The sequence below is a fragment of the Pan troglodytes genome, chromosome 1, assembly GCF_028858775.2.
Source record: "Pan troglodytes isolate AG18354 chromosome 1, NHGRI_mPanTro3-v2.0_pri, whole genome shotgun sequence".
Taxonomy (NCBI): Eukaryota; Metazoa; Chordata; class Mammalia; order Primates; family Hominidae; genus Pan; species Pan troglodytes.
In genome coordinates, this window is record NC_072398.2 from 74,020,516 (window position 1) to 74,037,533 (window position 17,018).

The following is a 17,018-nucleotide window of genomic DNA, read 5'->3' on the forward strand; positions in this document are numbered from 1 at the left end:
CTGGGAGTCAGTTGATATCATTCTTTGTGACAGGTCCTCAGAGAAGTTAAGTAATTTGCCAAAGGACACACAGCTAAAAAGCAGCAGAGCTGGGATCACACACCAGGTCTGTCCACTGCCTGCGTCTGTGTTCTTCATCTGTCTGTTATATGTCCTGTATATACAAAAAACAAAAAACAAAAAAAAAAAACACCAAATGTCCTCCGTTCTGCCACGTGTTTTTAAGAGAGGGTTTTTTCCTGAAAATAAAAGAAACCCAAGGCATAAATTGGGTTTTCACTTAAAAATTAATAAATCGATAACTAAATCCTGTGCCTGTACTTCCTCTGAGTGGTGCCAAGGATGATCCACTGGGGACATGAATTGCATTTCCCTCACATAGAGGTTAAGTCCCAGTCAATTCTCATGAGAAGCTGGAGAATTCCCTTCCTAGGAAACACCAAAGTGCACAGATACTTCTGTCTGCAGGGGCAGATGGCATCCAAGCCTTGGCCAAGGGAGGAGGATGGCCCCTGAATCCTGATGGTCCTCTTGGACCCCAGGGGTGGATGGTTTCTGTGTCACCTCATTTTCCCCAAAGAAGGACACACACCCTGGGTCAGGAAAAAAAAAATACTACTTACGCCAAAGAAGAGAGGTAGCCAATTTCTAGCCACTGTTACAGACCTTTATACTTAAATTCAGGGCTTTCTCTGGTTCCCTTATTATCTCATCCTGCCTTGACAGTTAACCACAGGAAAATGAAAGCACTGCTTTGGGTTTTAGAAAAAGTGTATCATCATGGATTTCCAGCAGAGTCACTTAAGAAGATATTCTGTCCCCAAATGACAGGGTGGATATCATTAAACTATGAAGGAAAATGAGGGAGATGAGTGGCTAGGGATGCATCAATGTCACAAATGTCACTGGCAAACTTGTCACTCCTTCCTTAACTCTCTTTGGCATATATTGCTAATGATCTACAGCTTGGGCCCTGGGTGACTCAGGGGCCTTCCCTGTACTTCCCAAGTAACCTGTTCCAGGACAGCAAGTTCTCAGCTGGCTGAGGAATCTACCCTGGCTCAACTCACCTTGAACTAGAGGCTTAGGGGACCGATTTCACCTCTGTATCTCTTTCTCCTTCAGATCCAAGAAAATGGATATACAAGGGAGGTCTGTCTCTCCTAGGTTAAACTCCAGTAGAAGCAAGTACATACAAACATTTTTATTTCTAGTCTCTGTGACGTTGAATATAGGATTGCATATAGGATACAAGACAGCTAATTATGGAAGAGAATGGAAATTTGGTTTTATGTGATAGGGCTTAGTATGGTCACATTCTGGGTATCACTCTGTCCCCCCATTCTCCTAGTTCTGTGGGATACCCAGGGAGTGTCCAGGAAGTCCTTGGAGATGACTCTCACACCACCGTGCTAGAACCCTTTTCCTGGAGAGCCATCCCATCAAGTCTGCCCACTCGCCTGAGGCTTGAAAAGATCAAGGATGGTGTCCTGACCCAGCCTCAGCACTCAATCACTTTTTCAGGGGTGACCACAGGCTCATTTTGTTTTGTTTTGACAACTGACTCTTAATCTGCCTTGCAAAGGCTCAAATGAGTGATGATAATGGTAGCTACCATTTTCTATGCATTTATTACATGCCAGGCTCTGTGCAAAGCACTTTAAAATCTCCTCTTGGACATCAGGCAAAGATGTTCATTTACCCCCAGAGAATGAATCACTTTCTCACAGCAAGAACTTCCTTTAGCTTTTGTGGGACCAACCTCATGCACAATAACAAGATAAAATAGACACGGGACCTAAATTCAGGAACCTTCCTCTCCCTTATTCAACCAAACAGCCAGTCCCCAGAATGACTAAATATTACTTTGTATACAATTAGCCCTAATATCCATGGGTGTGAGGGGCGTCATATTAAAACAAAACAAAACAAAAAACTCTGCAATTTATTTCTTTAGCTAATGTGTTGTTTTCCACATATTGAAGTAACTTTAAAGTTCTAGTCTTCTAGCAAAGAGGAGAGTGTTTGCTAATTTCCAAGCATTTGCACTGTTCCACTCACACTCGCTGGGTACAGATTCAAATGGTGGCTGGGCAGCATTAGCAGTGAGTCCACTGTGGCAGAAGCAGCAAAGTCCCTGTCCATCCAGAGATCAGGCCTGAGATCTTAGCAACCTCTGCTCACAGACTGGTGGCTCCAGATGTGGCTACAGGACCTAAACCATGATCTCATGTCTGTATCCAGATCCTATAGGAGCCAAGGCTCTGGAATGAGCAGTGAATGGACAAAAATTTCCACTGGGCCTGGGCACAATTTCCTCAGGCATCTACTCAGAAACAGAGCTCTGCCCACCCTACATTTCAAACCACAGAGCAGCACTGGACTGGAAAACCAGAAGCCACGGGATGATTTGAAATCATTTGTTCTATTTTCCCTCCTCCGGGAGTCAGCTGCAGCCTACAAACTGGGGACAAAGCAGTACTTAGAGTTGTATGAAAGAATGCCAGGTGCCTTCTTCCCTTCTCTCCTGGAAAAATGATACCAGTATTGATACTCTATTTTTTCCTGTGTCCAACACTGTCACCTTGATTCTGAGTCTGCAACAAATGTCTGAATGTCAAGAGGCCAGCTGCCAATACGTAGCCCTGACCGAGCAAGGTACCATCTGATGCCTTGGTGACACCTCAGCTTTTCCAAGAACTAGTGGATTTTAGGCACTGTGGCTAATCTGTGTCCCAATGTGGGCAGTTTGTTACTTTTATGTTGGAACTTGTTCTTTTTTTTAATGCTTATATAAGCAACACAGGTTTCATGCTTTTAAGTGAAGCCCTGCCTGTTCTCATTCATTCTTTCTCCATCCTTCCCCCAGATCTCTCCCAAGCACAAAAATTAATAAATAAGTAAAAAGTAAGACCTCCAGAAACTAGTTTTTTTTGTTTGTTTGCTTTGTTTTGTTTTTGTTTTTTAGATGGAGTTTTGCTCTTGTTGCCCAGGCTGGAGTGCAATGGTTCAATCTCGGCTCACCGCAACCTCCACCTCCCAGGTTCAAGCAATTCTCCTGCCTCAGCCTCCCAAGTAGCTGGGATTATAGGCATGCGCCACCACGCCCGGCTAATTTTTTGTATTTTTAGTAGAGACGGGGTTTCTCCATGTTGGTCAGGCTGGTCTCGAACTCTCGACCTCAGGTGATCCACCCGCCTCAGCCTCTCAAAGTGCTGGGATTACAGGCATGAGCCATCGTGCCCAGCCAACCACATCATTTTTTTAGATGTCTTGAAATGTTTTCTTTGAGGTATTGTGAGGGTAATAGTATGGGGATTTCGAGAGAAGTTGTCGTCTTAACAAATAATAATTAAAACCTGTAAAATTAAATGTCTGGAGATACTTCAAAGCTGTTCAAATGTGTTTGCAAACATCTCCCCTTAACGGATTCACACAAAATCCAGAAAAAGGGAAAGTTATCATAGCTTCCTAATCATAACTAAAATAACAATTCTGTTTTAGGATTTAAAAGAATAATGAAATATAACAATACTAAATTATCCAAAAAAAGACAGAGAGAGAGAAAGCTTTGACATTGTAAGTAAGTTAAAAAGAAAAAAAGATGAGAAGGAACATCTTAAAGGAAACATTTTATACAAAAATGTGTTACGCCAGGTAGAAACTGATACAACACAGACGCATCTGTGTTGCAGGAAAGAGGATAACTATGCTTAGCCCTGTCTGAGACTGGAGTATAATACTAAGGATGCAGTACACGGGTCCTGAGAGGTACTTCCCAATTCATTTTAACTCTTCGTGGAGGTGATAGGAGACTAATTACACTGCCCGGATTTTCAGGCTCGGGAACGGAGGCACCTGAGCCACCACTTTTGAGCTCATCTGCATTGGCCACCTCCCTCCCTCCAGTAAGTAAAGCTTGGGCAACTGGCACTCTTACCTGGGAAGCTGCTGGGTGCCTCTTCCAATGCTGCTGCTCCTGTGAGCCGGTCTCCTCCTGCCGCAGACCTTGGTACTTGCTGGTCGTCCCTCGTTCTCGTCTCTCCTTGGCTTCCCTTCCTGGGTTTAAATCCTGTCTAGGCCAGAGGAGGAGCAAATGGAGACTCCTGGTGTTTTCCTCCCTTCCTAGCAGGGACTCTGCTAAAAGATAATGAGCAATTCCTTCTCTTATTCTAACTAGGAAAGAAAAATATATACATTTCCTTCTTCTTTTTCACTTTGATTACACAGCAGCTAAAAATACTGGAGGCTGTTTCCATTTAAGTGAATCCAGAATAAGGATATTAAAAGAGTTTGCCTGTCTCCTGGCCAGGAGCTGGGTCTCGGGGTTCAAAAGTGCATTTATAAAGTTTCTTTCTCTTTTTCCTGTTTCAGGCATTCTGGGACTTACTGCCTACTGCTTTTAAAATGGGAAAAAGCATTTAGCACAGAAAGAAATGAGCAGAGACCCTCAGGGACAGAAGCTCTTCTGACTTCCCTCCTCCTTCATCCATCGTCTCACACTTGTGAGTGGCAGGACTCTGAAGTGGGGGCAGGAATAACAGACTGGGGACATTCGGTCCCACAAGCCCACTCTGACCCTCACCCCATCCCAAATGCCTCCCACACACCAACAGTACAAGAGCTCCAAAATCAGGAAAGAATAGTCGTGCCCCTTTCTGGCTGCCCTTCCTCTTTTGCCCTCAGATGGACAGGCCTTCATCCTTCCTATGAACCAGAGTCATTTCAATAGGGCATGGGCTGACACCTGCCACCCTTCCTTACACCCCATCCCTCTCCTGCTCTGTGGGAAGTAGATTCTGGAGTGCAGATCCACAACAAAATGAAGGAGACCATATGTTTCCAGTTCACCTATGTCAGCATCAAATGCTGCTGGAGGGAAAGGAGAAGGAGAGACGGGGGACCAAAAAGTGGCCCCCAGAAATTGAAGGGGGGTTCCCAGAGGCAGCTGGCCTGGATCTGAAGCTTGTGTCTGCTACTTGCAAATGACCTTTGACAACTTCTTTGTGGCTCAGCTTACTCGTCTGTAAAATAGGAATAGTGTCTTATGGTTATTGTGAGGTTCAAATGAGTAGATGGTGTAAAGAACTTAGACTAGTCCCAAGACACAATGAGGACTTGGTAAAGATTACCTGCTACCATGATTATTATAACTTTTTAATTCTCCTTATGTATCCCACTAAATCATATTTGATCCTCTCCACCTCAGTCCAGGTAGGTTCATAGTTCTCTGCCCTTCTCTTACAACCACAAATAATCCTGCTATCTGGCCCTGGAATCTGGGCCAGCCATATACAGAGGTGACCAGTGCAGTAGGAACCAGGGTCACCAGAAAATTTCCCAACTCCCAAACATCTCTTTTCTCCCTTGGACTTTTTTCTCTGCCTCTTAAAAGGGAAAATCTCTCCCAGAGGATCCTAAGACTCTATTGCGCCCTCAAGTTGCTCTCCTATTCTTAATTTCCTTTCACTAACTCTTCCCAAATGAGTGGTCTTCACCAACTCTCTCCGTGACCCCATTTTCCATGCCCTCAATAGGAATAACTAAACCAGTGCACCAGGCTCCTAAGAAGCCACCTTCCTCCAATCTCTCCTTATTACAGCTGGTATTAGTTAGTTGCAGGACATGGAGCTGTAGCAAAGAGACCCTCCAATGCAGTGACTTAACAACATAGATGATTTCTCCCCAAACAGTAGAAGACAGTGGCCCAGGGCTGGTAGGGCAGTGCCACAATCCACAGCACACACCCACCACTCTCTAGGGTCATCATCTCCCAGCCAACAGGAAGGGTAAAGGGATGACGGCAGATGGAAGTGCGTGCTCATTCCTTACAAACACAAAAACAAAAACTTTTTATTTTATAATTATTTCAGACTTGCAGAAAAATTGCAAAAATATTAAAAGAATCCCTGTATACCCTTCACTCATATTCTCCAAGTGTTAACATTTTATCATATTTGCCAATCATTCATTCTCTCTTAATAGTTTTCCCTGAAAACATTTGAGAGCAAATTAAAGACATGATTTAACTCTTTACCCATTTATGTCTAAAAACTTTAGTATAGGGTGTTTCCCAACAACAAGGGCATACTCTCTCATAACCTCAATACAATGATCAAAATCAGAAATTGACATTGACATAATACTATTGTCTAATTTACAATAGATATTCAAATTCCATTGATTGTTTCTCTGATGTCTTTTATAGCAAAAGAAAAATAATTTACAGACCCAGGATTCAATTCAGGATAATTAATTGCATTTAGTTGTCCTGTCTTTAAAATTTCCGTAAATTGGAATAGTTCTTCAATCTTTATCTTTCATGACCTTAACATTTTTGAAGAGAAAACGTCAGTTATTTTAAAGAATGTCCTCAGTTTGCATTTGTGTGGTATTTTTTTATGCCTAGATTTAGGCCGTACGTTTTTGGCAGGCAGCGGCAGAAGCGGCATGTCTTTGATCCATCACAGCAGGAGACACTTGATGGCAGTCTGTCCCAGTGTTGGTGATGTTACCTTGGACAACTTGGTTAGGGTGATATCTGCCAGGTTTCTCCACAGTAAATATTTGCCCTCCTTTATTTAACAGGTATACTGTGGGATGATGTTTTTAAACCATGTAAATACTCTGCTTCTTTTTATATTTTCACTCACTAGTTTTAACACCCATTGTTGATTCTTGCCTGGAACAATTACTACTATGCTGGCTGCCAAATGGCGATTTTCCTAATTTCATCTTTCTTTTTATGTTTACTAGATAGAATTCTATTATAAAAAGTAATTTTTCTTCCCCCACCTTTATTTTATTAATCACCTTATATTCAAAGTGACTCATATTCTTTTTTTCATTCTATGGGTTATATTCCTGTACTATCATTATTTTGTTGCTCAAATTGCCCCAGATTTGGCCAGGGTGAACCCTTCAGGCTGGTTACTGTGTGCTTTTAACACACTTCCATCATTCTTTGAGTGTTTCCTTACTTTTGGCACAGCAAGATATTCCAGACTTATCTTGCACTTCTCCTGCCCAGTCCTTTAGAAGCAGCCATTTCTCCAAAAATCTTTATTTCTTTCTATTGGAGAATGATGCACGTTTTGGATAACGCTAGAAAAGGAACACATCACTTCTTCTGCATCCCATTGGCCAGAATTTAGCCAATGTGCACATACAGCTGCCAGAGAGGCTGGCACAGTGGTTGTGTTCAACTAAACCTCAGGAGCTCTGTGAGTAAAGAAAGGAAGAAAGAATAGGGGTTGATGGGCAGCTTGAAGTCTGCCACAGAGCCTACCCAATCACTACCGGCATAGTGTTCTCCCTGCATTCTAAAATCTAATCATATCTTTTCCCTGCCCCAAATCCTCCAGAAACTCTCATTACTTACAGGATTACGCTTCTAAAGTTCTCTGTAACTGCCCCATCATGCCCCTTCCTGTGCACCTCCATATCCAAATTATTCCCCTGCTATTTATAAATACAAACCATCAGTTTTTTTTATTTTTTACTTATTTTTTGAGACAGAGTCTCACTCTGTTGCCCAGGCTGGAGTGCAGTGGTGAGATCTCGGCTCACTGCAACCTCCAACTCCGGGGTTCAAGTGATTCTCCTGTCCTCAGCCTCCCGAGTAGCTGGGATTACAGGCACCCACCACCACGGCCGGCTAATTTTTATTTTTTTAGTAGAGGCAGGGTTTCCTCACGTTGCCCAGGCTGGCCTCAAACTCCTGACCTCAGGTGATCCACCCGCCTCAGCCTTCCAAAGTGCTAGGATTACAGGCGTGAGCCACCACACCCGGCCCAAACCATCAGTTTCAACCAACTCAGCCTCCTCTCAGTCCCTGGTAAACATGATGCTCCTCCTTGTCTCCAGACACTGGTGATGCAGCCCCCACTTCTTGAAGTCAATCCCATCTCCACATCCAAGAGATCTGCTCAGATTTCCCTACTATAATAGCCTGAATCAATGTGAAATGTTTTTTTAACACCTGGCTTCAGAGTTTTTCTTAGAGAGATAACTCTCCTTGCTCAGGAAAATACTTAGGATCCTTAGGACAAGTTTGCAATGAAACAAAGAAACAAACAAACCAAAAAAAACTGCTCTGCATGAAATAAATAGGAACTGGCAGTAGGAAAACAGAAAAGATTGTTAAGATTATGAAGGTCATGAGGCTAAGGCCTGGGGAGGAGTGGGGCAGGTGAAATAGGAAAATCACTTTTAAGAACAAGAATGTCTACTCAATATTACATTGTTTGCTTTGACTTTTTTTTTTTTTTTTTTTTTTGAGACAGTCTCACTTTGTGGCCTAGGCTGGAGTGCAGTGACACAATCTTGGCTCACTGCAACTTCTGCCTCCCAGGTTCAAGTGATACTCCTGCCTCAGCCTTCCAAGTAGCTGGGACCACAAGTGCCCACCACCACGCCTGACAAATTTTTGTACATTTAGTAGAGATGGGTTTCACCATGTTGGCCAGGATGGTCTCAAACTCCTGGCCTCAAGTGATTCACCCTCCTTGGCCTCTCAAAGTGTCGGGATTACAGGTGTGAGCCACCAACCCTGGCTTGTTTGCTTTGTTTTCTATAAATCCCTCTTCCTGGTCCCAAACCTTAAGTTAAGTCTTCCACCCACACAAATGCTTTTTTTTAACTCATGTGATGGGGAAAGATAAACCAAAAGACAGGAGCTACATCACACATCTGGGTCAGCACTGCACAAGGAAATGTCTGTAAGATGTGAGGCATAGTGCAACAGACTTCAGAGGAAGCAGAAATTCGGGTCCAGGCATGACCCCTGGGATGTAAGCCCTTCACACTGCCCAGGACAGAATCCAGAGGAGTTGGTCATGGATGTGGGAATGGGGAGATCTCAGATTTCTCACAAGTTGTAGGATCGAGATTGGAGCCAATTTTATTTAACTCCCTAAGAAAGCTGATCTTGGCTGACACCTGAGCTATAGGATTTCTTCTCAGAATTCTTCATTTAGAGACTTGCAGTAGTGGCTAGCTGTTAGTTGTGTCCACGCAGAGGCTCCTTAACTTCAGTATGAGCTCATGGAGAATGAGGACTGTTTTCTTTTATTGCCTTCACTACCTATGGTATTGTAAAGTAAATAATAAGCTATCTGAAATTCCATCATGACAGATTTATGCCTTAAGATGCCCAAGAACAAGGCAAATTCCCCAAACATATGGGGCCTACACCGTGGTAGCAGGCCCTATTTTGCCTGCCTCCCTGAGAGCCTTGCCCTTCTTCTTCACCAAGAACCCTAATTTTATTTTGATGTCTACTCACCACCTCCTGATCTTGGTTGGGCTCAGGGAAGGGCTCTGACTGATCTAAGCCAACCAGGGTAATTTCATCACCCTTGTCAGTGACTAATTTAGGCAAGAACATGCAGTGAATTTGAGGGTGGGTGAGACATAAAGGAGAGGACACAGATGGAGATTCAAGGAAAGGTTCCTTCACTCAAAAAAAAAAAAAAAAAAAAAAAGACCAGGTGTGGTGGCTCACACCTACCATCCCAGCACTTTGGGAGGCCAAGGCAGGCAGATTGCTTGAGCCCATGATTTTGAGACCAGCCTGGGCAACATGACGAGGCCCTGTCTTAGAAAAAAAAAAAAAACAACAATGAAAAAAAAAACCCACAGCAACAAACACAAAACACATACACAAAAATTAGCTGGGCATAGTGGTGTGAACCTGTAGTCGCAGCTACTCTCGATGCTGAAGTAGGAAGATCACCTGAGTTCAGGAGGTCAAGCCTGCAGGGTGCTGTGATCATGCCCTTGGACTCCAGCCTGGGCAACAGAGTGAGACCCTGTCTCAAAACAAAACAAAACAAAACAAAACAAATTCAAAAGAATTGGATATTGTCACATCTACAAAGAACACCTAGAACTGTGGCAGACACCTTATAACCAACCATAAGGGGTGCTAGCCAAAGACAAAGAAAACACACCAAGGATGTCGGAACAGAAAATGGAAGAAATCCTGTGTTGTTATGATGTTGCTATCCTGCTGAATTAACCACCTCTCAAGTTTTCCTACTTCAGAACTTTCTTGAATCAGGAGTTTGTTTCTTAGAGCTGCTAGCATTCTAAGGGATTCAGTTTTTTTTTTCTTAGTAACATGTAAATGGAAAAATGATACAAGAGCCTATATTCAAACTAGGGGAATAGTTTAATATGAAACTAATTTCAACTCATTTTGTCCAAATAGTATAACCCATTCCAGAACAACCCGGAAAAAAGTCACTGATTCAAATGATGGTTCAACCAACATGTTATTATGTCTTATTTTATTTGAGAAAAATGTAGGAGAAAGCATTCCAACGTCAGTCATCTGTGGTCGTCTCTAATTGTATTCATCCTAAGAAATCTCCAAAAACCCAGTAGGCCAATGTGCTGGCTCTAAGGGAGCCTGAATCAGTTGTCTAGTTTGGAGACCTAGAGCTGCTCTCAGCTGGTTTTGATCTGTTTGAGCTGGCTGGAAGATATGTCTTCATATCTTTAATTAGGATTCTGCTGAATCTAAAAGAACTGAAACCAAAGCTGAACAGACCTCTAGGGTCAATATCTTGTGTTGGCGCTCTCTGTGTGTGTGTGTGTGTATGTGTGTGCGCGCGCGCGCGCGCGTGCGCACGCGCGCTGTCACGCTCCATAAATTATATTTATTCTGTACCCATTTTCTTCTTATTCATCCCTTGTAATAGTTACTGAATTCAAGTCTCCAATAGTGCTTACAGAGATGCACCATCTTTGACATTAGATGTGTGTGCCTATAAAAACAGAGAAGAGAATGTGGGATTCAGCAAAGAAGGTTTATTACTCCCTTCAAGGCAATGAAAGACCTTGATTCTTTTCCCATCAATATTTCCTTCTCTTGGGTCAATATGTTTTGATATCCATCTCAGTGGAAGTCAGTATCTTCTCATTAACCTCTTTTAGCAATAGCAGTTGCTATGAGCCAATGACCTGGTGTGAGAAATTAGAAATCTGCATTTGCAGCTAGGGACCCAGAACCTAGGGGCTGACAGTTCGATCCTTAGAAGGCTCTTGATGCATTACTTGCCCATAGGTTGCTATTTTGTAAATATCATTATTTTCATGACAAAAGTAACTTATTATTGTAGACTAACTAGAAAATGTATAAAAATATAAAAAAGAAAATTAACATTTTCTGTAATTTTCACAACCAGAAATAACCAGTAATTTTTTTCTACGAATGTTTTCATATGTAGAGAGACATATAATATCTGTGCATATACATAAAAACAAGATTAAACAATTAAGATTATATTATATTGGGAATTTTTTCTGTTTGCTCCTTATATAGTAACTTTTTTCTCCATTTTCTTACATTTATTTAAAAAGACGTGCTTTTTAATGTTGCACAGCATTCTAGTATGTACATCAAATATACGGGGGAAGGGATTGGTTGCAGAGGGACACAAAGAAATTTAGGGGAGTACTGGAAATGTTGTATATCTTGATGATGGTGGTTGTCATAGGACTTTATACTTTGCCAAAACTCATTGAACTGTACATTTTACAAGTATAAATTTTAATATATATATATTATATCTCAATAAACCTGACATAAGAAGAGAAAAATGAAAAGACTTGCTGAAGGATCCCCACATAATCTGACTCAGTGTTGCCCAGGTCTTGGTCTACCCTATAATTCTCTCAGTCTTGGCAGCACATGGTAATCGCTTGGGAAGTTTTAATAAAAGAAATTGGCAGTGTTGGGGTGGGGAAGAGAACCAGAGACTCTGATTTAATTGGCCATGGGTCAAACCCAAGAACTGTATTTTGTAAACGTTCCCCTGGTGGTTCTAAAATGTGCAAGTGTGTAGCCAGAGTTGAGAACTACTGATCTACACTGTAAGTCATTTAGATCAGGGAGGCAGGAGGATAAAAAATGGAGTAAGTAAATTTCACAACCATAATATCATTTTATATAATAAATTTCATAAACTAAACATTTATTAGTACACTGATTTTCTTTGTCTTATTTTCCCCAAAGCCCTGAGATAGTCATATATATATATGCACATATATATATGTGTATATATATGCGCATATATATGTGTATATATATGCGCATATATATGTGTATATATATGCGCATATATATGTGTATATATATGCGCATATATATGTGTATATATATGCGCATATATATGTGCATATATACATATGTGTATATATATGCACATCTATATATATACACATATATATATGTGTATATATATATATTTGAGACAGAGTTTGGCTCTTGGCTCTTGTTTCCCAAGTTTGAGTACAGTGGCGCAATCTCAGCTCCCTGCAACCTCCACCTCCCATGTTCAAGCGATTCTCCTGCCTCAGCCTCCCAAGTAGTTGGGGTTACAGGCACACGCCACCACGCCCGGCTAATTTTTTGTACTTTTAGTAGAAACGGGGTTTCACCATGTTAGCCAGGCTGGTCTCGAACTCCTGACCTCAAGTGATCCATCCACCTCGGCCTCCCAAAGTGCTGGGATTACAGGCATGAGCCACTGTGCCCGGCCATTATATATTTTTTGAGATTTAATTCACATACCATAAAAGTATGCTTTTAATATTTTGATCTAATGGTTCTTACTGTGCTCACAAGGTTGAACAGCCATCACCATTATCTAATTTGCGAACATTTTTATCAACTCAAAAAGAAACCCCACACCTATTAGCAGTCACTTCCCACTTCCCCCTCCCCCAGTCCATGACAACCACTCATCTACTTTCTGTCTCTATGGATTTGTCTGTTCTGGACATTTCATATAAATTGAATCATGCAATATGTGGCCTTTTGTGTCTGGCTTCTCTCACTGAGCATAATGTTTTCAAGATTTATCCATGCTGTAGCATATCTAAGAATTTCATTCCTTTTTATGGCTAAATAATATTTTATCATATGGATATACCACATTTTGTTTATCTATTCATCAGTTGATGAAGATTTGAGTTGTTTCAACTTTTTGGCTTTTATGAATAATGCTGCTAAGAACATTTGTGTCCAAGTTTTTATGCAGATAAATGCTTTTGTCTTTGATATTTGGATATTTAACTAGGAGTGCAGTTAATTTCCGGGGCATATGGTCTCTCTATATTTAATTTTTTGAGGAACTGCCAAATGGTTTTCCAAAGTGGCTGCACCATTTTATATTCCCACCAACAATGTATAAAAATTCCAATTTTTCTCTGTCCCCACCAACACTTGTTATTATTTGTCTTTTTTTATAGCAGGTCTGAAATGCTATGTTACAGTTTTTATTTTCCTTTCTCTAATGATTAATGATGTTGAACATCTTTTCATGTGCTTATTGAACATTTGTATATCTTCTTTGGACAATTCTTTGCCCATTGTTTCATTTGTTTTTTTTGGTTTTTATTGTTGAGTTGTAAGAGTTCTTTATATATTCAGGATACTAGACCTTTAATAGATAGATGGTTTGCAAACATTTTCTCCCCTTCTTGGATTATCTTTTCACTTTCTTGATAATGTCTTTTGAAGCACCATAATTTTTAATTTAATAAGGTCAAAATTTTTTTCCTTTGTTTCTTGTGCTTTAGGTGTCATATATAAGAAACCATTGACTAATCCAGGGTTATGAGATTTACAAGTTTGTTATAGTTTTAGCTTTAACACTTAAGCCAGTGATCCACTTTGAGTTAATTTTTGCATATGACATGAGACAAGAATCCAACTCTATCCTTTTGCATGTGGATATCCAATTGTCCCAGGAGCATTTTTGGGGAGGACTCTTCTTTCCACATTAAATTGTCCTGGCATTCTTTCCTGTTGAAAATCATAGTCACATGCACTTTTTTAAGTATTTAATTTACACTCCCATCAATAGTGTAAAAGCATCCCTATTTCTCTACATCCTCTCCAGTATCTGCTGTTTCCTGACTTTTTAATGATCGCCATTCTAACTGGCGTGAGATGGTATCTCATTGTGGTTTTGATTTGCATTTCTCTGATGACCAGTGATGATAAGCTTTTTTCATGTTTTTTGGCCACATAAATGTCTTCTTTTGAGAAGTACCTGTTCATATCCTTCACCCACTTTTTGATGGGGTTGTTTGTTTTTTCTTGTAAATTTGTTTAAGTTCCTTGTAGATTCTGGATATTAATACTTTGTCAGATGGATGGATTGCAAAAATTTTCTCCCATTCTGTAGGTTGCCTGTTCACTATGATGCTAGTTTCTTTTGCTCTGCAGAAGCTCTTTAGTTTAATAACATCCCATTTGTTAGTTTTAGCTTTTGTTGCAATTGCTTTTGGTGTTTTAGTCATGAAGTCTTTGCCCATGCCTATGTCCTGAATGGTATTGCCTAGGTTTTCTTCTAGGGTTTTTATGGTTTTAGGTCTTACATTTAAGTCTTCAATCCATCTTGAGTTAATTTTTGTATAAGGTGTAAGGAAGAGGTTCAGTTTCAGTTTTCTGAATATAGCTATCCAGTTTTCCCAACACCATTTATTAAATAGGGAATTCTTTCCCCATTGCTTGCTTTTGTCAGGTTTGTCAGAGATCAGATGGTTGTAGATGTGTGGTGTTATTTCTGAGGCCTATGTTCTGTTCCATTGGTCTATATATCTGTTTTGGTACCAGTACCATGCTGTTTTGGTTACTGTGGCCTTGTAGTATAGTTTGAAGTCAGGTAGCATGATGCCTCCAGCTTTGTTCTTTTTGCTAAGATAGTGTGGTGATTCCTCAAGGATCTAGAACTAGAAATACCATTTGACCCAGCAATCCCATTACTGGGTATATACCCAAAGGATTATAAATCATTCTACTATAAAGACACAAGCACACATATGTTTATTGCAGCACTATTCACAATAGCAAAGACTTGGAACCAAGCCAAATGCCCATCAACAATAGACAGGATAAAGAAAATGTGGCACATATACACCATGGAATACTATGCAGCCATAAAAAAGAATGAGTTCATGTCCTTTGCATGGATATGGATGAAGCTGGAAACCATCATTCTCAGCAAACTAACACAGGAAGAGAAAACCAAACACCTTATGTTCTCACTCATAAGTGGGAGTTTAACAATGAGAATATATGGACACAGGGAAGGGAACATCACACACCAGGGCCTGTCAGCAGGTGGGGGGCAAGGGAACGGATAGCATTAGAAGAAATACCTAATGTAGATGACGGGTTGACGGGTGCAGCAAACCACCATGGCACGTGTATACCTATGTAACAAAACTGCACGTTCTGCACATGTATCTCAGAACTTAAAGTATAATAAAAAATAAAAATAAAAAAATTAAACTATTTACCTCTACTCACCTGGAAGAAATGTTAATGTATTCTGTCTGTTGATTAGGAGCTCTAAGTCCAATTATTTATGTCTACATACCAGTGGGCCTGGTGCCTACTAGTTGTGGCTTCTGAGTGCCAAGTTCCCATAGCTCCTGAATAAGTGCTTTTTAAATAAATTGATCTTGAGGTTAATCAATTTAGTAAACATAGCATAATTTATTTCTGATCATGTTGATTATTCTGATTCAAGTGGATCTCTATAATCAGCCAAAAGGACCAAACCAACTTGTCAAGTTGACAGCCTTAGAGTTGAAATAGTGGAAGAATTCTTGGGAGGACAGTTGCCTACCAAGCATGACCACAATTTTGTCTGGTTGTTTACACCTCTTCCATGTGACTCGTATTAAATCCTGATCTATTCTAAGACAATCATAGTAATTCTAGTCTCCCTGACATTGTTTCATGTAGAAAAGAATGTTTGACCCAATTCTGTCAAATGAGGCTTCTGGAACAGTTTTCCAATATAGTAAGAGTTGGTCCTTCTCCTTCCAATGGAGGTTGTCACCCTTGCCTGGAATATGGCAGCCATTTTACTACTATGAGGGGAGCTGAACATGACAAAGGATGACAGAGAAGAAATATGGGAGGAATCTGGGTCCTCAATGACATACTTGATCCCCTAAGTTAATCAATCTTGGTGCTTTCTTACCTTGGGATTTTTCATTCTCTGAGTATTTATTTCTTCATCATTTAAGCAAATTGGGTAAGGGTGCTGTCTTACTCATGCTCAAATCATTCTAACCAACATAGACCCCCTAAGTTTTCACAGAAAATGCCCTTCAGACTGCAAAACTTCAAGAGGATGGTAAAACTGGACACAGTACATGGAAATTTGAAATTCTCCAAGAGTAGAGTTTCCAAACTAAGCCCCAGATGAAGCTTCCCTGAGATCTGCAAACAGTCCTGCCTTCTAGACTGGGGATGATGGGAGAAGTATCATACATAGGTTGAATTTTTTGCACTGAGAAGGAGCTGAGAGAGTCCATAGATATAGGGGTCTCCTCCCTGACAGTAACCATCCTCCCTGTGGCTGCGACCTCCAGCTGGAGTGCTCACCATCCTGTAATGAAGGAAACTCCAGCAGTATGTTGCAGCCAGCATGTATGGCTTTCCAAAGATGATTATGCTCCGTGACATCACATTGGTAGCTTAAAAATCGGCCATTGTGGGAGTATTCATACCATGGAAATCAGCAAGTGGATTTTCCCCCTGGAAAGCCGGCTGTTAAATGTTACCAACACACCACTGGAAATGCCCTCTACATCGCTTCTGGGGATCAGAGGTTTCCTTATACAACCAAGGCATCCTAACATCTCCCAAATTTCATGGGTGTAAATCATAAAGATGAAAGACCCCACTGTCCCTCCCTGAAGATGACTAACTGCTTAAAAATGATGGGAAAATCCACTTACTTTCCTTTCCTACTGAGTGGTAGTGGTAGTGTCCTGTCTCAGATTTTCCTCCTAAGGCCATGCTGTTCAGGCTTTAAAAAACAAAACAAAACACAAGTTTGATTCCCCCTAATAGCCTAACTGCCAATGTTTGGGCTTTATTTTTCAGTCTTCTTAATTGTTTTCTCAGAGGATGGTATTACAGCAAGTCTGCTGTGTGGGCGACTGTTCCATTCCATGCAAGGGCAAAGCCACGAGTAATGACA

At 40.8% G+C, this 17,018-nt stretch overlaps 1 protein-coding gene across 1 annotated transcript in view; it reads right to left on the bottom strand.

Moving 5' to 3' along the window:
- Positions 1-4,140, bottom strand: part of TNN (tenascin N) — an 80,206-nt gene extending 76,066 nt beyond the window's left edge. The window contains exon 1 of the mRNA XM_016932986.4: positions 3,941-4,140. The gene's annotated coding sequence lies outside the window, so the exon portion shown is untranslated. The remainder of the gene's footprint in view (positions 1-3,940) is intronic.
- Positions 4,141-17,018: the final 12,878 nt, after the last annotated feature.